Source organism: Dipodomys merriami, unplaced genomic scaffold, assembly GCF_024711535.1.
Source record: "Dipodomys merriami isolate MVZ:Mamm:240054 unplaced genomic scaffold, mDipMer1.0.p SCAF_1, whole genome shotgun sequence".
Taxonomy (NCBI): domain Eukaryota; kingdom Metazoa; phylum Chordata; class Mammalia; order Rodentia; family Heteromyidae; genus Dipodomys; species Dipodomys merriami.
The window spans coordinates 99,355,714-99,378,179 of record NW_027202270.1 but is presented as its reverse complement, the minus strand read 5'-3'; the positions used below and the strand labels follow the sequence as shown (position 1 = coordinate 99,378,179).

Genomic DNA, 22,466 nt, shown 5'->3' with positions numbered 1-22,466 from the left:
ACCAACATAACTTTCTTTAATGTTTCCAAAATGAAGGGTCCACCTGCAGTTCTCAAACTGTATTCTGTCATGTAATCCTGGCTGGTCTTAAAAACACATAATCTTCTACTCCTATATGTCCTAAGATGGGACTACTGGCTCATTCCACCATACCCACCTTCAATGTTAAATTCCTAACCTTGACTTAAAATTCAGTGTGCACTGTTGGTTGTCATGCAGATGCTTCAGATCTTTATTTAAGGTCTTCACTCTGGATCCAAGAGCAAGTGACACAGACAAAAATGTGCATCCAAGTAGTAGAAACTCCTAGTAGACAACTCAGTTGCCACCACTTGAGCTCCTACTTTTCTGGCAGGGCCTGTACCCATGGCTAGACTTGCTTGCTCTTTACCACCTCATTTCTCAACATTCTTTGACAGGTAACCATCTATAAGATGCCATCAAAAGCCACACTTTACAACAAAAGCCACACTTTACAACTTAGGGGGGTAGGGGGTGCACGCACAGGGAGGATGGGTTGTTATGGGTAGAAAAGGGATGGTAGTGGAAAAACAAAGGAGGGGGTAACAATGCTCGATAGGAAATTTACTTATTACCTTACTTATGTATCTTTAACCCCTCTGTACAGTATCTTTACAATAAAAAATATATTTTTTTTAAAAAAAAGCCACACTGCATCCACAATCAGCACATTTTGGCAGCCGCAAACTCCCAATGACAAAACTGAGAATAAAGTGGATCTTTGCTTGCTTGTTTTTTTTGCCAGTCTTAGGGCTTGAACTAGGGACCTGAACACCCTGAGCTTCTTTTTTTTTTTTTTAATTGTGAAAATACTGTACAGAGGGGTTGCAATTACATGGGCAAGATAGTGAGCACATTTCTTATCAAGTATTGTAGCCTCCTCCTTTGTTTACCCTTCCCATCCCTTCCCATCCTCCCTCCCCCCCACACACACACCCAATCCTCACACACACACCCCCTGCCACCCCTGCAAGTTGTAAAGTTCGTTTTCCACATGACAATTTGTACTTCTCATTGTTGCAACAGGTCCACCTATATCCTTAGTTAGATCCTTATATATCACCCTGCACCAGAATCAACTCCAAATGGATCAAAGACCTTGGAGTCAAAGCAGACACTCTGAAAACATTACAGGATGGAATAGGAGAAATCCTAGGTCTCCTTGGCACAGGCCGAAATTTTCTTAATAGAGACCCAGAAACACAACAAATCAAAGAAAGGTTGGACAAATGGGATTGCATGAAGTTGCAGAGCTTCTGCACTGCAAAGGACATAGCTAGCAAGATCAATAGAAAGCCTACAGATTGGGAGAAGATCTTCACTAGCCATACAATGGACAAGGGTCTCATATCTAAAATATACCTGCAACTCAAAAAATTAAATCCCCCAACAACAAATCCTCAAAGAACAACTGCCCAATAAATAAGTGGGCAAAAGACATAAAGAGAAACTTCTCTGAAGAAGAAAGAAGGATGGCCAATAGACACATGAACATCCCTAGCCATAAAAGAAATGCAAATCAAAACAACATTGAGATACCACCTCACCTCAGTTAGAATGGCAAAAATCAAGAACTCTAACAACAGATGCTGGAGGGGATGTGGACAGAAGGGAACCTTACTTCATTATTGGTTGGAGTGTAAACTTGTTCAACCACTTTGGAAAGTAGTATGGAGGTTCCTCAAAAGACTCCACATAGAGCTCCCCTATGACCCAGCAGTCCCACTTTTGAGCATTTACCCAAATGTTTACAAACAAGACCACACTAAAGCTACCAGCACAACTATGTTTATTGCAGCATTATTTACCATAGCTAAGATCTGGAACCAAACCCAGATGCCCCTCAGTAGATGAATGGATCAAGAAAATGTGGTATATATACCCTGAGCTTCTTTTGATCAAGGCTAGCACACTCTTATCACTTGAGCCACTTCTGGCTTTTTTCTATTTATGTGGTACCAAGGAATCAAACCCAGGGCTTCATGCATGCTAGGCAAGCACTCTACCACTAAGCCACATTCCCAGCCCAAGAAAAAAGTTTTTAATGATCAAGTTTTTCAATCACCAACAATGTAGTTTTGGTAAAACCAAGAGTAAGCAGGAAACAGCCATCTCTTTTTGTGTCAGAATTAACCCAGTAAAGGTTTACTGGGAAATTTTGTAAAAGAATGGAGAGCATATTTTACAGACTATTTTCCTAGAATTAAGTTAGTACCTATCATGAACAATTACTGCCCATTAATAGAAACATCAAAACCTATACTAATTAAATCACATACTTAGAATGGCAGAGCTACTAGAACTATAAAATTACCTTTTTTCTTTTTTCTTTTTGGCACTACTAGGGATTGTACCCAGGGCTTTGTGCTTGTCTAGCAGGTCTTAGCCCTATAATTATTATTTCTGTAAAAATAAGCTTAAATAGATGTTCAAGTCTAAAATTCAATCATAGTTAAAAGATATCAAATACGCTTCATTTATCTTTCATAATTTACTTCATTATTTAACAGATTTCTATTTAAGACCTAGTCTTTCAGATAAGCTTTATGTTATAGTATAATAAATGAACAAAGTAAATGGTTCTAAATAAATACATGCAGCTGAGTGTTAAGCTAAGTTTAAGAACCCTCATTCATCCTAAAGTAATTTTAGTTAAGAATGTTCCATTTAGAATTTTCTTTAATTTCAGCCAAATTCAAATAAATAATCACTACAGACTTCCAAATACACAATAAACAAAAAGAAAATATTTATGAGAAAAATAACTGGAAACTGACTATTGTAAAATGTGATTGTCATCTTTAATGTCACTCTAAACATAGCCAAACATGTTGTTATTTAACAGTATTCTCTTTTTCTGACTCTGCATTACTAAAAACCTAGCAGATTACATAAAACTAATCAAACCCCAAGACGCCATTTTGATTTTTTAATTTGCTTCTTTATAATGTATAACACCCTGTTGAAGCCATAAAAGATGGCAAAATTATTCAGTGATTATTCTGCTTCATTACTGCAATTGAGAGCCTATAAGTCCTATTTCAAAGGCTCCAACAGCAGTTTTCATACAGCTTTGTCCTTCCAACAGAATTTATCCTAAAGAGGACTGTAAAGATTCATGACACATTCCTTTTATCCTCTCATCTGCAAATGGAACCTATCAAAATGACAGTTTAGAGAACTCCATCCAATTACTTCTAAATAAATACTCCTTTAAAACCTACTTAATAGTTATCTTTTCCAAAACAGTGTACTGATACACTCCCATGGTTCCCTGTATATCATGTTTAATTAATGTTAGAATAAATAAATGAATAAATAAATGGTATTTATTTAGAATTGATTCAAGTGTCTTTTTTTAATCTCTTTCTGCCTATTTTTAAATCAAGCTGTCATTCATAGAAAACTTCAGTCTCAGAAAAAAACACATTTTCTAATTTTATTGCCTAGGATTAAATAAGAATATGATTGTCAAAAGATCTAATGGTTGAACACAGGGAAAAGAGAGTCACGTCCTACTGCTAATCAAGGCCTGTCTTCAAGTACAGACAAGTCTTCAAGTTCAGTCACAAGAAAGATGAACATGAGCAGCATGAAAGGAAAGTTCACCTGTATGGCTGGAGTACAACTATAGGCAAGCTCATGAAAAGTCTCAAAAGGGCTGAAAAAATAGAAATGGAGGAAAAATAATAGATTTCAAATTAAAGACTCTATGTTAAAGTAGAAAGAAACTTAAGAGGTTATCTTTATCCAACTTCCAAGAGATATATCCTTTGATTAATTCTGAGACTGAGATTTTGGCAAAATGTTCCTATTTTCAGTAGAATGCTTTATATTTCCATTATAGATGAAAATACATGTTAAAGACATTTGCACTTTACAAGAAATTCCTTAGTGTTTTCTGCACCACACGTATTCTAGAAATCTGGTTTCATGCCATAACAGGGGGCTGAACTTTCCAAACCCTAATTAATGCTTACCACCTATTACTACTCCATTGTACTTCCTCCAAAAGTCACATGAGTCTTCTTACTATTCCGTTTAGTAAGCTAGGTAGGCCTACCTATTAGACTTTGAATTAGTAATTCCTTCCCTCTAACATAGTCTTGATCTAGACAGCCACAGGGTACCTCTTTCATACCTCTTAAATGTCATCATCTCATGGTACTTACCCTATTGTCAAATTGCAAACCCACACTTGTGCTCCCCTTTGATCAAGTTCTGGCATACTGTTTAATTTAATCACTGTATTAACTATCTATTGTATAGTAATTAAAGGCAGAGATAGCCATCCCCCTCAAGCATCAAGAACAATAAGAATTAAATATTTATTAAATGAATGGGTAAATAAACTAATGAACAAACCTCCATTTGTTCCTCTGTAAAATATCAGAATTGGTCCCTAAGTCCCTTGTAAGTTTTAACTTTCTATGACCTCATGTAATTCCCTCTCCTAATATGAACTGTTAAGGCATAGAGCTCAAAAATAAACAATATATACAAGATTAAAATATTTTGGTATTAAAGATTTGGTTAGCCAGTCACATGTCTGTAATCCCAGTAGTCAGGAGACTAAGGCAAAAGTGTGGACTATGTAGAAATCTCCTGTCTTAAAAAAAAGTTTTTTAATTAAACAGATTAAGAAGGACTCAGAAATTGCCTTGCAGCCTATTCCTAACTGCCAATTTCCTCAAGCAAATCCTGCATAGTTTTCATTTCTCCATTGACCTCAACTCTAGCAAAATGGTACTTCACAGAAAACCTTGTGCAAACAACAGCTATGGTAGGTTACTATATAAAATACCACAGGATCTACAACTTTTGAAAACCAGAGACATATGATGGCCCAAAAAGGCTATATTAAAGAAGAGTAATTTTTAAATCTGCTCACCAGCAATATTAAGTGCCACAGTGTTTTAAATATAAAAGAGCTGCAGAAGTTTTGTTTTGTTTTTGTTTTGTTCTCCTTTTCAGAGCAGGGCAAGCAGCATCTTCAACAAGAAGAAACTGTCTTCAATCTCATATTTTTATTTAATGAGTACAGAGAAAAATAAATTAGGGGTAAAATATCTAAGATTAGAAAAATCATTCAATCCTTATACTGTATTTTTTTTCCCAATGTTCTTAGTGAGTAAAGTCTTCAAATGCATAGAAAGTTACAAAGCTTTTCATCACCATGGTAATGCTTACAAAAATGCAAAAAGAAAAAAAAAAGATTCTTACAGACACTAAGCCCTAAAAATAACAGTCATCTTACTTGCCACACCAACTGGTCTTTTTGTTGCCAGAATCTAAGCCTGGGAACCTAGAAAAGTAACTAAAGAACCTTTCCCCAGGTGCTTAAAAGCCAACATCAATTCCTTAGGAATGTCCTTAACTAAACTGCAAAGCAAAGAATTTATAATTCTGATAGCATATCTTGCAAAGAAAACATGAATGGGCATGGTCAGAACATCAGATCCACAGAGTCCGGCAGCTGGTTCAGAATACCAGGGCTCCACCTGCTCAGCCCTCTTTCTCTCCCTGGCCATTCCAACACTGCCCTAGGCACTTCATCCTCATGTGATAGGTAAATAACTTACTGAAAGAAAAAAAATGGAAAAGGAAAAATAAATTGGTGAGAGTCAAATTCAGGAAGAATTATTTTAAAAAGAAAAATGTAGAGACTGTATAATTTATCATGTCCAAGTGTAACTTTTTGTCTTTTACCATCCATAGAGTTTACCTGTATTTCTTTTTTTGCATTCTTTCTTTTAATATATATATATTTTAATATATATATATTTTTTGTAAGGACACTGTACAAAGGGGTTACAGTTACATGAGTAAGGTAATGAGTACATTTCCTATGGAACATTGTTACCCCCTCCTTTGTTTTTCCCCTACCATCCCTTCCCTCCCCACCTTCCCAACTCCTCCCTCCCTGCCCCCCAAGCTGAAAAGCTCATTTTCAACACAGTGTCTTGTACATCTCATTGTTACATCTCTTGTACATCTCATGGGTCAACCTGTATCCTTATTTCAGCTTCTTGTTATTTCCCTTCCCTCCCCAATTAGAAAAATATATAAACAAGATGCAGGACACCAGACTCAAATATGTTGAAGACAGGAGTTCTACCAGGGAGAAAGAACAACAAAAGAAACAAAAAAAAAAAAAAATCACATAGCACATTTTACATACATTAAAAACAACAGCAAGAAAGATACAACCTCTTGTGTCCCTATCTTGGGGTTCATTTTGCTTAGCATCATCCTATATGGTCCTATGTACATAGGTTTTGACCTTTTCTGCTTGTCCTAGACATATACTAGTTATTGCAAATAACCATGGGGCCTATGTTTCTTTGGGCCTAGCTTATTTCACTTAATATAATTTGTTCCAAGTCTTTTCATTTCCTAACAAATGGGATGGTATCATTCTTTCTGATGGAGGCATATTCCATTATATATATATATATATATATATATATATATATGTATAATACAGTATATTACATATATTATATTATATATATATACATATCACATTTTCTTGATCCATTCATCTACTGAGGGCCATCTGGGTTGGTTCCATATCTTAGCTATGGTGAATAATGTTGCAATAAACATAGCTGTACTGGTAGCTTTAGTATGGCCTTGTTTGTGATCGTTGGGGTAAATGCCCAAAAGTGGGGTTTCTGGGTCATAGAGGAGCTCTATGTAGAGTCTTTTGAGGAACCTCCATACTGCTTTCCAAAGTGGTTGAACAAGTTTACACTCCCACCAACAATGCAGTAGGGTTCCTTTTTGGCAACATCCCCCCCCCCCCCCCCCGCCCAGCATCTGCTGTTATTAGATTTCTTGATTATAGCCATTCTAAGTGGGGTGAGGTAGACTCTCAATGTTGTTTTGATTTGCATTTCTTTTATGGCTAGAGAAGTTGAGCATTTCTTCATGTGTCTATTGGCCATTCTTAGTTCCTCTTCAGAGAAGTTTATCTTTAAGTCTTTAGCCCACTTATTAATTGGGCAGTTGTTTCTTTGAGGATTTGTTGTTGGGGGATTTAATTTTTTGAGTTGTAAGTATATTTTAGATATGAGACCCTTGTCCATTAAAAATATGAAATGCTTCACAAATGTGAGTATCATTCTTGAGCAGGGGCCATGCTAATCTTCTCAGTATCATTCCAATTTTAGTATATATGCTGCCATAGCAAGCACTATATGTAGATTTCTAATTACTGCAAATGAGGAAAAACATGCAATCTATGTTTCTTTGGGCAGTGAGACCAAAGAAGGATATTCTTAGGAGAAGATCACAAAGGCTCAAAAGCTATGTGCATATGATCATATAAAATTATGTTTATCAAAATGAGCTACAAGAACTGGAAACAAGAGAGTTTTTATTTTAGTTATTGTAATTTTTGTTTTGTTTTTTGTTTTTCCTCTTTTGTCACTGTTTTTTATTTCTGTACTTTTTGTCTTGTATGTAAATTTATCTGTTTGGGGGAGGATAAAGGGAAAGCACAAAAAATAGTGAGACAAAGAGTGAACTAATTCCACTGTTATACTCATTAGATACTATGTTGGAAATAAACTATACAACTTGGAAGTGGGGGTGGGAGGGAAAAGAATGGGAGAAAATGAGGGAAGAGCTGACCCTGTGCCTAACCTAAGGAACTGTAACCTCTCTGCATATCACCTTTACAAAATAAATTTTTAAAACTTTTTAATTAACATTAAAAAAGAAAAACTACTTTTATGAGAAAGTTCTGAATAAAATCATATTAGAGTCAGATAATGAAATTCAAAGGTTGTATAATTTTGCTACATACATGTAATTAATGGAAAAAATAGGAATACATATTAAATGTAAAATTGGGGTAACTTCTCTTACTCAGAAGAAAATTCAGCAACTTCCTTGAACCAAATGAAAGAACGAATTACTGCAACAAACTGCACTTTACCACTAGAAATTTAAGACAGGTCAAAGGTTACAGAGAAGGAAAACCCAGCCAACAGCATCATTAGAGCTATTCAAAACAAAATTGCTACAGATTCTAATTGCAAATTTCAAACAAAGCCTGTGGTACATAATACTTTCTACCTAAAACCATAAAAATAACATAGGGGAGGAGAAAGCAACTTACTGCTTTTTATCTATCTAAAGATTATCATAATACATTTTTTTTGTATTAGGAGAGTATGGTATGTTAATCTATATCCTCATGGAGCAAAGAGTAGGTAAAGAAGAATTCCTAACAGAAAATTGGCTTTGGGGTCTAACTACAGGTTAAACTACAGTTTAACACTTCTTCATCCTTCTACAATATATTTTTTCAACTTTTTAAGAATTTTTTTTTTAATCTTTAAGCCCAGTCCTGGGGCTTGAACTCAGGGACTATGTGCTGACCTTGAGCTTTGCTGCTCAAGGTTTTCACTCTACCACTTGAGAAACAGTTCCACTTCCAAATATTTAGCTAACTATGCAAATATAGCAAATAAAAATTAAAGTTCAAAAGCAACACAGAGCTGCTAAGCCACTATTACAATTATGACATAAATTTATAGGATAATATAAAAATATCAATATTTAAGCCAAGGTAAGTTACAATTGGGCCATTAATTGCTATTAAATTGCTATTTCATTATACAGTATATGTTTTTCTTTTGTTTGTTTTGTTCTGAACTCAGCCCTTTATACTCTACTTTTTGCTGACAGCTGGCATTCTGCCATTTGAGATAACCTCCAGCCCTGCTTTTTCCGAAGGTAGTGAGTTATCACAATTGATTGTTCACAGTCAGTTACAGATTGAACTCCTTGTTCTACACTCTTGCCAGTTATTCTGAAAATGGAGTCTAGCAAACTTTTCTACCTGGGCTCACTTCAGTGATCCTCAGATCTCAGCCTCCTTGTTAGGATTACAGAAGTGGGCCTCTAGTGCCTTGCTTATACTATTTGTTTAGGACTACAGGTTTGCTTCAAGTGGTAACATACCACCCTTGAAAAAAAAACAGCCAAACAAGAACACAGGGCCCTGAGTTCTGAGTTTTTGAAAAATACAGATGCAACTGGGTTTGAACTCAGAGCTTACCACTTGCTAGGTGGATAAAAACCTTATGATACTTTTCAGACAGGGTCTCGCACTCTTTCCAAGAGCTATCTCAGACTACAGTCCTCTAGCTCTGCCTCTCATATACCTGGATATATAGCTATGAACCACTCTAACTGGCTTGTATGTTAAGATGGGTTCTCAGTAACTTTCTGGCCTGAACTGGCCTTGAATTGAGCTCTTTCAAGTCTCTGCCTCCTAAGTAAGTAGCTGGTATTATACGCACAAAACACCATACCTAGCCTGATGTAATATTTTAAATTAAGGGACACTAATAAGCTTTTTAAAAAATAGTAATACCTTCTCAAAGTTCAAAAGGAGTTAATCTAAAAAACAAAGAGTTAATCTATAAATTATCTTGCCGTAGTGAAACTAATTTTTTTATAAATGAAAAACCAATGTTACTTAATACCATACAAGTCACCAAAGCTAACTATTTTCAGGGCTTTTTAAGACAACATATTAAAGGCATATAGAAGCATTAAAAAAAAACTTGTATCACTCAAGCCTCAGTCTTCTTACATGTAAAATAAAGATTAAGAACATATACTTATGTTTTAAAAACAATGACAGGGGCTGGGAAGGTGGCTCAGTGGTAGAGCGCTTGCCTTGCATGCATGAAGCCCTGGGTTCGATTCCTCAGCACCACATAAGCAAAAAGAAAAAAGCCGGGAAGTGGCGCTGTGGCTCAAGTGGTAGAGCGCTAGCCTTGAGCTGAAGAGCTGAGGGACAGCGCCCAGGCCCAGAGTTCAGGCCCCACAACCGGACCAAAACATAAAAATAAAAAATAAAATTAAATTAAAAAAATGACAATGATAATTTCAGAGCAAGAAAGAATGAGAGAAAGAGAGAGAGAGACCTTCAGAGATTCTCTACATATAAGCACTCCTTAAACACTGTATGTTAATTTATTTAATCCTAACCACAATACTATGAGGAGAGCATAAAATAACCTCCAATGAAGAAAGCAAGGAATGGAAAGGTGACTAATTTCCAAGAGTCAGGCAGCTAGCTTTAAATGTAGGAAATGGGAGCTCAGACAGGATGCTGTCAGTCTTCAAATAACTACTACACGATGGTTCTGTCCAAAGAATCATAACAAATCCAGCAGAAAAGCTAAGCATTCATTCCCAGCAAGTGGATATTTACCACACAAAATGACCATCCAAAGTAACATCCTAATTACTAATCAGGCAACTACATGACATAAACTTTGAGAATAACAAAATGATCCTTAATGCACACTTAGTGTGCATTGATATTGTCTGGGGTTTTTTTTTTTTCAGGTTGCTTTAAGAGTAAGAACCATGTCTAGTTTAAGATTTTATATGAGATCAGAGGTCTTTTTTTTTAAGACCTATTAAATAATAACTAACATATTGCACAGAAATTGTATTTAGAGTTTAAGGTTTTAAGGTATAAATTTATACAGATTACACAGCACAAATATAGCCAAAAATGCAGTTAAGAAAATGAAAGATCATATGCTCAAACCTAGAAGATTATCTCATTGGGCCAAAAGGAAATCAGCTATTGCTTACAATAGATAGCAGGCAAAAGAGCAATTTACTATATTCTGCTTCTTATTTTCTTTTTGTTTTAGTTATATAGAGTTTGTTTCTCAGGCTCTGTTGTGAAATGGAGATACTTGTGGTAAGGCTCAAAGGAGAGTAAATGAGGATTATTATGGAAAGTAGATTGCAGTATTTGAAATCAGAACAAAGAAACCTGTTGAAATTGTTTTAGGAAGAGGGGAAGAGGGAAAATGAAGCTCATTTAATACACTATACACATGAGTGGAAATATAACAGTAAAATCTCCCCTCTCCCATATAATTAATATATGGGGATTTTTTTTTAATTTTATCTGGAAAAACAAGTTTTCAAACAGCAGACACCTATGTTTCTATGCTAAATCATAAGCACAATACTTAATATAGGCTGACACATATGATAATAACAGGTACTGAAGTCTTCCTACTAGTGCCAGGCATTTTATTACATATATATATTATCATCAAAGCTCTGTAAAGTAGCTATTATTTTTATTATTACACATTTCCACAGATGATAAACCTAAGCTGAGGTCAAGTGCCTTGCCCAAGTACATATGGTTAATAAGTGATGAGATGGGACACAAAATCAGATTTTCCTGAATCCAAAGACCATGCTTTTCCTACTCAAAATGCCCAGCCTAGCTAGTAGCTCTGGGATCAGAACCACTTGGAGAGCTAGTTAGCAAAAGTGATGCTCAAACCTCAGCCTAAAAATACAAGTTCCCAGAGATTTTGACTTAGCAAGCTCCTAGGTGATTCTAATGTAGCAAGATGGCTCAGGTCCTAGAAGTAGGATTTTAAAACCTCTGTCCTGCCTCCAATTGCCTCCTTCATTTTCCAGTGGGTTTAGTGACTTGAAAGTGGGATTACAAAATCCAAGCCATTAAGCTTTAGATTCAAGTACAAAACTCAATAAGAGAGTAAGGATACAATCTGTTGCAGATTGGGAAATTCATTTTGGTAAATGACATCATTATCTTTTCACTCACCACCAAAACTGGGAGTCATCTTCAAGCTTCCTCCCTTTAATCTGTCTCTTGAATTGATCTCTTCTTTGAGCCAGAGGACATTACCATCTGTAGCTGGACTGATGGTTACTGCCAGTCACTGGCCAACAGTAACCCTTAACCACACCTCCTCTTCATACACAGATCTAACCTCACTATGACGTTGAGAAATGTCATTCTACACTTGCCTAGCCATCCTGCAGCTAAAACATGGTCATGAGGTCCAATCCTGATCAGTTAGGAAGGGCTCATGAAACTTTTCTTCACAGCCTTCCCAGAACTGGGATTAATTTCTCTGCTCTGATAATAACACAGTTTGTTTGTGCTCACCAACTGCTGCATTTGGCACATTCTTTCTTATATATAAACAAACACATAACTGCTTTCCCCACAGCTGGAAGCTAGGGTTTGTTTACCCCTGAGTAAACAAAGTCTCACATATAGCACCACCTTGGATTATTCAACTGTATTTGTCCATAATCATTCAGATATTCTCAGCTATGTTGTTTAGGGGCCAAAGATGACAACTACATTTTAAAGGAAAGGAAAACTTGAAAACAAATTGAGGGTTTTGTTGGAATTATTTTTGAGGTACTTTGAATGTACTGAACTTCAAAGTATAAAATAAAATGTTTCAATTATTATTTGCTAAAGGAGAATCTTAAAGCCTTTAAAAATGCCTAAAATACAAGTAAATGGCAGTTCATCTCTTCTCTCTTGGGATCCTTACAATGAAAGCTGCTAAGAACTGCAAATCAAAACCATGAGACACCACTTCTACCCACAAGGATGACAATAATCCAAAAGACAAAACTTAAGTGTTGGTGAAGATAAATGGAGAAATAAAAGGGCTCAGCCGCAGTGGAAAACAGTTTGGCCATTTCTCAAACAGGCAAATGGTACTTTCATATGACCAAGCAATTCCACTGGTAGGTATAAAGCCAAGAGAATGGAATCAAATGTCCACACAAAAGCTTTATACAATGCACTTCTCTAATTTGGGGAGGGGAAGGAAAAAAACAAAATGCTTAAATAGGGATACAGGTTGACCCATTGTAACAATGAGATCTACAAGACACATTGTAACAATGAGATCTACAAGACATCTACAAGACACTATGTCAAAAAACTAACTTTACAATTTAGGAAAGGTGGGGGAGTGTGGAGTGTAGTTGTAGAGGTAGAAGGGAAGGGATGATAGGGGAAAAACAAAGGAGGAGGCAACAATGCTTGATAGGAAATGTACTCTACCTTGCTCATGTAACTGTAACCCCTCTGTACAGTATTTTTACAATAAAAAACAAAATTTTTAAAAAGCTTTATACAAATGTTAATAATACTTCATAATAACCAAGCAGTAGAAAAATTTATATGTCTACCAACTGATGAAATGGATAAATACAATGTAATTTATCCATACAATGAGGTATCATCAACAATTAAATTAAAGCCAGGCATTAGTGGCTTACCCTATAATCCTACTCAAGAGGCTGAGTTCTGAGGATCAAGCTTTGAAGCCATCCTGGAAGGAAAATCCAGGAGACTCTTGACTCCAATGAACCAACAAAAAGTCAGAGTGGAACTATGGCTCAAATGGGGAGTGCTAGCTTTGAGCACAAAAGCTCAGGGATAGTACCCAGGCCCTGAGTTCAAGCCCCAGGACTAGCGCGCGCACACACACACACACACACACACACACACACACACACACACACACACACACACACACACACACACACACACACACACACTGAAATATATTATTTCTCCCTTATCTAAGCCTCTTTTTACAGTTTCAATTATTTATAGTCTACTACAGTCTAAAGATATTAAATGTAAAATTCCAGAAATGAACTCACAAGTTTTAAGTTACACATCACCTGAACAGTTCAATAAAAACCTGACACCATCCTAACACCATCTCATCCTGACTCCCTCTATGTACGAAACATTCCTTTCTCCAGCATATCTTTGCTACCCACCCAGTGATCACCAGCAACATTCTCTTTTACTGGCAGTATGGTTCTTGCATTTTAATAACCCAAAGGACAAGAGTAATGCTACAGGCAATTCAGATATGCCAGAGAAAATATAATGTGCTTCTTTTAGGTGAAAAGGTAGAAGTTCATGACCTAAGGAAAGAAAATTATATACTGAATATGCTAAAATCTACAGTAGGCATAAGTACCAAGAATAGCTCACACTGGTAATCCCAGCTATTCAGAAAATAAAGACTAGAAAGATGTAAATTCAAGGCCAGCCCGCACAAAGTTAAAGAGACCCACTGCATTCAATAAGTTTGGCATGGTGGTGTAATTTGTAAACCTTAAGCAAAACTATTACACTATAAGTAGGTAAAACAACATCTATTCATCAAGTATCTTGCCTTTTGATACTGACCAAAAGTTGACTAGACAAGTTTGACATATATGCACAAACAACTGTGTACTAAACATGAAAATGTGCAGAATGTTTTTCAAATATACTAGGAAAAATATTGCCTTAGTGACTTCTACTCTGTTGTATAATTAAACTTGGGATAGAGGTTACCCTGGACCCTTTCCTCTCCTCTTTCCAGATCTCATCCAGTAACTAAGACACACCAATGGGACCTCATTCTCCATTTCCATTGCCAACACAGCAGCCCAAGTCATCAATATACTCTTCTGTTTATGTTATTATCACACACTAAACTGTTTTCCTGTGTCCACTCCAACTTCCTTATTCCTTCATGCAGGTGAGTTTTAAGCAAATCTGTCCCACTGTCCAAATTCCATGACATGGCCTCCAAGGCAGACTGCCCCTCCCACCCCAGCTGCCACTTGGTTGGTCTTCTGTTACCTTCATATATATTCCTTCACACTGAGCCCTTTCCAACACAGTCCAAGCTCTCCCAAGAGTTTTCATTCTAATGATGGAACCAAGAGACTATATAAAGATAAATTAAATAATTTAATTAATCAAAGCAAGTACCTATTATGAAAAAAGTTAGAAAAAATGATGGGCCAGAGAGTTTCTCCCAAAGGTTCTTCAGTTTCACAAACTAAATCATAAAACCACAAGCTTTGTGATACAACTGGTTAATCTAACTCTGACAGAGCTAAAGCCAATAAGTCATCAAAAGATTATCTGCCCATCTCTACTCTGTGAGCCTAAGCAATACCCTTCTCTGCCACCTTAGATCTACTACCACATGTGTCATATTTCCTGCAGAGCTTCATAAGACTCACACTTAACAGTGTGAGAGTGGTAGAGTGCTTGCCTTGCATGCATGAGGCCCTGGGTTCGATTCCTCAGCACCACATAAGCAAAAAATAGCCGGAAGTGGCACTGTGGCTTAAGTAGTAAGGCGCTAGCCTTGAGCTGAAGAGCTGAGGGACAGCACCCAGGCCCAGAGTTCAGCCCCCACAACCGACAAAAAAAAAAAAACATAAAAACAAAAATAAAACATCATTTATATTATCACAGCATTTCCATAACAAATATGAAAATGTCAGAGCCCTCACTCAAGGACTACAAGGGAAAGTAGAAGCCTTGCAGGAGATTTTGTGAGAGGCAGATGTTAGCTACTCAAGTTCCATTTATAGGACTTGTTTCTAAGCAAGACTATTCTTTCCTAACTTCAAATTCCTCCTTTAAAAAATGACATTTAGTAAGCTCTATACTTTCTCACATTTTCCCTTTTCTTTGATTAATTATAACATCCTTCAGTAACGTGAAACCAAATTCTGTTTTTTTACTCTATTATAGAAACAACTTGTACTACCTGACTACTTTTTGCAAAGATCTGATTTTTAAATTATGTACTACTTTTAATGGGAAAAGTTCTTTTTAAAAAACACTGAAACTCAGCCGGGCGCTGGTGGCTCACGCCTGTAATCCTAGCTACTCAGGAGGCTGAGATCTGAGGATCGCGGTTCAAAGCCAGCCCGGGCAGGAGAGACCGTGAGACTCCTATCTCCAATAAACCACCAGAAAACCGGAAGTGGCGCTGTAGCTCAAGTGGTAGAGCGCTCGCCTTGAGCTGAAGAGCTGAGGGACAGCGCTCAGGCCCAGAGTTCAAGCCCCACGACCGACAAAAAAAAAAAAAAACACTGAAACTCAAGTTCCATGGAGCCATTATTGTTAAGACAAAATTGGGAACTAATCAAGCCAAACAATTTTCACTAAAAGAAAGGAAGGAAAAAAACAAAAACAAGTATCACTCAGATTTTCTACTTAAGTACTGGATCAAGTGCCTACTGACCAGTGTGTAAGGAAAGTTCTATCCCTGTATCCCTGTAAATATCCCTTTTGTTCCACATATTTCCTCAACCCCATTTCACCCCACCAGTGGTTAGATTCATCTTTTGAAACTTAATACCTCAGAAAAGAAAAGAGTGGTTGATCTAAAAAGTCTTTCTGCAGTTTAAAAAAAAAAAAAAAAAAACAATTTTTTCCCAAAACATCCTTCCCTGGATAGGTGCCACATTGCACAGCTGGTTTGCTCACTAAAATACTCTGCTCATAAACAGGCCCCTCTATAGCTTATCATGGGCATTCATGAATTTTTTAATTGTCTCTAACCATGATAAAAATGTGAATTTTAGAGTGAGGGAAGTGGTGACATTGTTCAAAAATAAATATACTCTTTATCTGATTTACATAATTGTAGCCCCTCTGAACACCATCTTTATAATAACACTAAAACCTTTTTTCTAATTTCTATTTTGTGTAGTTTTTGGAAATAATTATTCTAATCAATATCCAATTCATTTTGATACAGTTTTTTTAATTCCTTAGGGGAGTTCTGAAAGAACAAAGCTAATCACTATTTTAAGTCAAAGAAATAAGGACACTGATTAACAGAATAACAAGTAAACAACTGCTTAAAGCCAACATACTATACAAATTAAAACATTTAAACCAATGTCATCTTTTAAAACCATAGACTTAGCAAGTTAATATTAATTGTAGAATATATCTTCTTTTAGCACAACTTTGAAAGGTACAAATATCTAAAAGACCAGTTTCTCTATTTTCCTTCCAAGGTCATCTTATTCAGTTCTATGGCCTCAAATGCCACCTATACTCTGATGACACCCAAGTTTAAATCCCCAGGACCCAACTTCACTTTGAGCTGTGACTTACTCAATCAACATATATTCATTCATTCAGTGTTTACTGGACACATAACTTTTTATATATACACATATTTTTTAACTTCTAATCTATCCTTCAGAAGTCTTCTTGGGAAATATCACTATCATTTACACAGTTGGAATAACCAAAACCAAGAACCTAAAAAGAAAAATAAATTCAACTTAGCTAAAGATTGAAGACATTCAAGCAGAAAAGGTCAGATAAGGTGATGATAGGGAAATGAACCCTAAGATATGTATTCAAATGTTTTTTTTTCTTTCATGTGATTGTTTCTAATGCATTTATAAGATTATTTTTTTGTTGCTTTGTATGTTGCTCCCCCACAGTATAACCCCTGCTTTCACTGTATTTGATGTCGGTATAATTTGTGGAGGGGAAGGGGAAAAACAAGTCGTTTAAATAAGGATACAGGTGGACCCGTTGCAACAATGAGAAGTACAAGTCGTTATGTTGAAAATGAACTTTACAAGAGGATGGGAAGGGATGGGAAGGGGAAACAAAGGAGGAGGCTACAATGCTTGATAAGAAATGTACTCATCTTTCCCATCTAATTGTAACCCCTCTGTACAGTATTTTCACAATAAAAAATAAATAAAAATTAAAAAAAAAAAGATTGAAGACATTTTTTGTTAAGTGAAATAAGCCAGGCATGAGGGGGAAAATATGCAAAGACTCCATTATATGACATACATAGTCAATTCATATAGAAGAGATCGGTGGCTACCAAGGCCTGGGGAGTAAGAGGGAAAAGGAGAAGTATTCTTTAATAAATTTCAAGTTTCAGTTTAGGATAATAAAATGTTCTGAAAACTGACAGAAGTGGGGATTACACAACAATGTACATATACTTGATGCAATGATCTGTACATTTACAAATGGCTAAAATGCTAAATCCTATGTGTAGATTACTACACAAAAGAAAATACCAAGTAACTATCCCTGTTTGTCATCCATACTCACTTCATCAATTCTCATCTTTCACACATTTTTAGAACCTAAGACCTTATCACTATCTCTATCACCATACTCCAAGCTGTCATCTTTAGTCTATATTCCTGTATTTGTCATGAGTTAGTCTCCCTGTTCTCATTCTTATTTTCCCACAGTTTATTTTCTATAGTAAGAACAGATCCTTTCAACAAGAAAATTGTATTAGGTCACCATCCTGGCCAAAATTCCACCACATTAAACCAAAAATAGAGAAATAAAAACAAAATTCCAAATTTCCACTATAACTTACAAGGCTCTACATGACAAAGCACCTGGCAGTCTCTCCTTTAATCAACTGTAGTCACACTGACATTTCCCCCTATTCTTCAGGTAATACAAATTGACATAGCTTTTGTTCTTCAAATACCCTAGTTTCTCAGTTCATTCAGATCTTTACTCAAATGTGGTATCTTCAGAGATCCCATCTCAGACAACCTTACCAAAAAGAGCACCTCTTATCACTTTTTATTTATTTTTTAACTGCTTTATTCATTTCCATAATTTTTATCACAACCTAAAAATGTGTGTTTATTATGCCTCTTCCACTTTTTACCACTATATCTCCAGGATCCAGAAAAGTATATATGCTAAGTACTCAGTACATTTCTAAAATAAATGTACACAATTGATAACCAAGAGAAAACCTTAGTCATCTAAGTTCCTATTATGAGTTTTCAATCAAGGTCAGACCTCAAAAATAGAATAAAGTTTTCATAATGCAATCGCTGTGTTGTATCACTGTGAGCCTCACTTCAATTTTTTTTGGGGGGGGTGGTCAGTCATGGGGCCTGAACTTGGCCTAGGTGCTGTCCCTCAGCTCTTCAGCTCAAGGCGAGCGCTCCACCACTTGAGCCACAGTGCCACTTCCAGCTTTTTCTGTTTATGTGGTACTAAGGAATCAAATCAAATCAGGCCTCATGCATACAAGGCAAGCACTCTACCACTGAGCCATCTTTCCAGCCCCCCACTTCAATTTTTTTTCTTTTTTTTTATTGTGAAAATACTGTACAGAGGGGTTACAATTACCTGGGCAAGATAATGAGAACATTTCTTATCAAGCGTTCACTTCAATTTTTAACATTAATTTTTTTATTCATCTATCAGCATCAAGTAACTCCCCCAGGTAACTCCTGCTCACAGCATCCTCCAGAAATGGGAAAAACTCCTAAAAAAACTATAAATCTAAATCCATCCCTACTGTAACTACAGAGGTCATTTGGGAAAATGTGTTATTAGATATCTATAATATCTTAATATTTAATTGCCTTAATTGCTTACAAAAGCATTCAACTTTTATGACTGACATCACCATTTAGCTCACATTTTACTTCGCAATAATATGAAGAAATAAAATCATTCCTTAATTTCTATGACCAGTTCCTCTCTATTACCAGTTAGGTAAATGGAAAATATACAAGCACAATCAAGCTGACAAACCAAATCACAAACCAATGGAATTATGCATATCCAGAATAATTTTCATTAATGTTTCTTGGCCAGGATACTCTCCAGCTGAATAGAATGTTTGGCCTAATAAAAGCGTAATATAGACACTCTATTCTCCAGTAAATAAGAAAAAAATGCATCTATAAAGAATAAGACTAGACATGTTAGTCATATTTTACTTAAGTTACTCCAAATAGCCTGAAGAACAATAGTACCTTGATCAATTTCCATGGTGACTGATAAAAAGCCCAACCCACCCTAGATAACAGTACAAATTGGAGGACAAAGTTGTTACAGGGTTTGGAAAAGCCTTATGCCTTTCTGTTTCATTGACAGGAAAAAGAGGTAGGGATGGGAGGGAGGGAGGGAGGAAGAGAGGGAAGGAGGGAGGGTGAGAGAGAGAGAGATTGAGAGTGAGAGTGAGAGAATGAGATAGAGAGACTGAGAGAGTAGAAGAGGGAGAGAGAGAGAGAGAGAGAGAGAGAGAGAGAGAGAGAGACCTTAACTCCACAACATAAATACATTGTTTAGGAACCACAGGCAAAAATCCAACTTATCATTTATTGCTCTTAGAAAATCTCAGCTTGTTATCTGTCCCGACAGTAATAAAATCATCTTTTAAAACAACAGCAGGACAGAGTTCTTCCTTCAGCTCAGCTGAAAACTAAGTGATTGTACTTTATCACTCACTGAAGTAGAACATGCTGCCTGCTCTCTTAAGCATCCATGTAGATTCTTAGAGCAGTACAAAGAAGATTTATGTCCTTTTGGAAAACAAGAAAAAAAGAGAGACTTTCTAAAGAGGCTTCTTAAGAATAATAGCTAACAGAACAACTTAAAACAGCCATCTATTTTCTATAAAATCTGTTGATGTGGTTGATTTGGCAAAGCATTTGAGAGATGAAGGAGGAAGCAAGAACATGGTGACAGATTCAAGCTTACAATTATTTTGTATTATTATGCCAACAATAAATAAAGGCTCTTTAAAAGTGTTTTCTCTTTCATCTGAGCACTCACTGACCCATTTCAGCATGCCGTGCTGCCCCCAGCCCTTTCACACAGTGCAACTGTTTCTGACCAGAATGGAACAGGCTGGAACGAAATCTGTCATGTGAAATATTTCACAGCCAAAATTAAGCTTTAAAATGTCACAATCAGAAACAATACCATTCTGATTTGTTTTATACTTCCAGCCTTTAATCTTATCAAAGCTTGTTTTCAGTGTAGTAACTTACTATCCTAGATTTTCTGGCACATGACAATAACATTTCAAACATAGGTTTTGGGGTACTGCTTTATATGTTTTAACCTAAGTAAAAAAAGCTAAATCTCTCTCTTTTTTAAAGCATCTCTAAGTGTAATTTTCTGAAAAAAAAAATTACTCGGGTGCTGGAGACATGGATCCATTGCTAGAGCACTAGCTAATCAGCTAAAGCAACAGGTACTGAGTTCAAATCCAGATCTCAGACCAAAAAAAAAAGAAAAGAAGTAATCAACCCTTGGGGGAGGGAGGGAAATGACTCTTTGGCTATGGATATTGGAGAAACCCAGTAACTCATTCAAACTTTTAGAAATTTCTAGCAAATGTAAGTTGTTTTCAATCACCCAGCCACTCCAAAAAGCCCAAAAATAACACTAGCAAGTTTTCTGAATGTATAACAAGGGGCCAAACAACATTGACAGATGATGTAGGATGCAGTCCTTGACTTGGCAGAAGTCACATCTATTCTAATAACAGAAGATAAACATGAACCAAGAGAGGAACAAGTGACATTACATTAAGACACTCAGAGGGTTTCACAGAGGAAGTGACATCCAACATGAAACCTGAAACATGAAAGACAACAGGAGGTGGCTAGGAAGATAACACAGAAAGCCGTATTAGTCAAGTGTAGATTGGAAAAACAGAGACAGTCTTGAAAAACTAAGTTAAACAATTTGGGCAGAAACCTGTATACAATGGGAAATTTTCTACAAGCAATTTAAGAAATCATTAATTAACTCAAAGTAGAAAAGCTTAAATTAACCAGCTAAAAAGTCATAGAAGCTAGACACCTATGGCTCATGTAAATCCTAGCTATGAGGCTGAGATCTAAAGACTGTGGTTCAAAACCAACCCATATAGTAAAGTCTGTGTGATTCTTATCTCCAATTTGCCACCAAAAGCCACAAAGAGAGCTGAAGTTCAAGTGGAAGAGCACTATCCTTGAGCAAAAACAGCTCAGGAACATTACTCAAGCCCCAAGTTCAAGCTCCAGGACCAGTACTAAACCATTTTAAAAAAAAAAAAAAAAAGGTCATGGAAAACTTTTAAGTGAAAAATCATTTCCTAGGTTCATGTTAATGGAGAAAACAAGATAATTCTGGAATAAAAATGTTAATGCCTACTGACTGACCTATAAAACTAGTGTGGAATAGATGAAAGATAAATGTGACATCAGGCTGCTTCTCCCATCTGAAGTGAGGTCTATGTCCCCTACCCTTGAATCTGGGATGAGACTACCAAAACCAAGAATCCAACATGATCACCAATTCTAGGTAACAAAAGGCTATATACATACATCTTCCAATTTACTTACTAGGACACTAATTCTAGGAGCTCTCAGCCACTAGTAAAGAAGCTCAACTACTCTGAATATGCTAAAATATAGAAATGCCCATGCAACTTACAGTAACCATGTAATACTTTCCAACCAGCAAGACTAAAAACAAAGGGTGAACCAATGCAACAGTGATGCTCACAAGACACTATGTTGGAACTTTACAACCTGAAAGGAAGGAGAGTGAAGGGGAGGGGGAGGGAAAGAGGGGGAAAACAAAGGACGGGGTTAACAATGTTCAACAAGAAATATACCCATTGAGGGGGGGGAAGGAGAAGGATTGGGATTGGGGGGGAGGGGGGAGGCTGGGAAGGGATGTGAAGGGTAAACAAAGGAGGAGGCTGCAATGCTTGGTAAGAAATGTACGCATTATTCTGCCCATGTAATTGTAACCCCTCTGTACAGTATGTTCACAAATAAAATAAAATTAAAAAAAAAGAAATATACCCATTACCTTACTTATGCAACTGTAATTACTCTGACGTCACCCTTACAATAAAATTAAACTTAATTTAAAAAAAAAAAGTCATCCCAGTCGTTTCAAGCATGTGAGTAAAAAGCCTCCACATTAACGCAGCTCTAAATCATCTGAGTCTTCCCAAGTGAAGTTCCAA

At 36.3% G+C, this 22,466-nt stretch overlaps 1 protein-coding gene and 1 non-coding gene across 7 annotated transcripts in view; both read right to left on the bottom strand.

Annotated features, from left to right (window-relative positions):
- The window catches only part of Nubpl (NUBP iron-sulfur cluster assembly factor, mitochondrial), a 206,886-nt gene that overhangs the window by 163,442 nt on the left and 20,978 nt on the right, over positions 1-22,466 (bottom strand). The window lies entirely within an intron of this gene.
- On the bottom strand, positions 7,114-7,220 carry LOC138835714 (U6 spliceosomal RNA). The gene has a single exon (XR_011374708.1). It is a non-coding gene; the product is annotated as a U6 spliceosomal RNA (small nuclear RNA).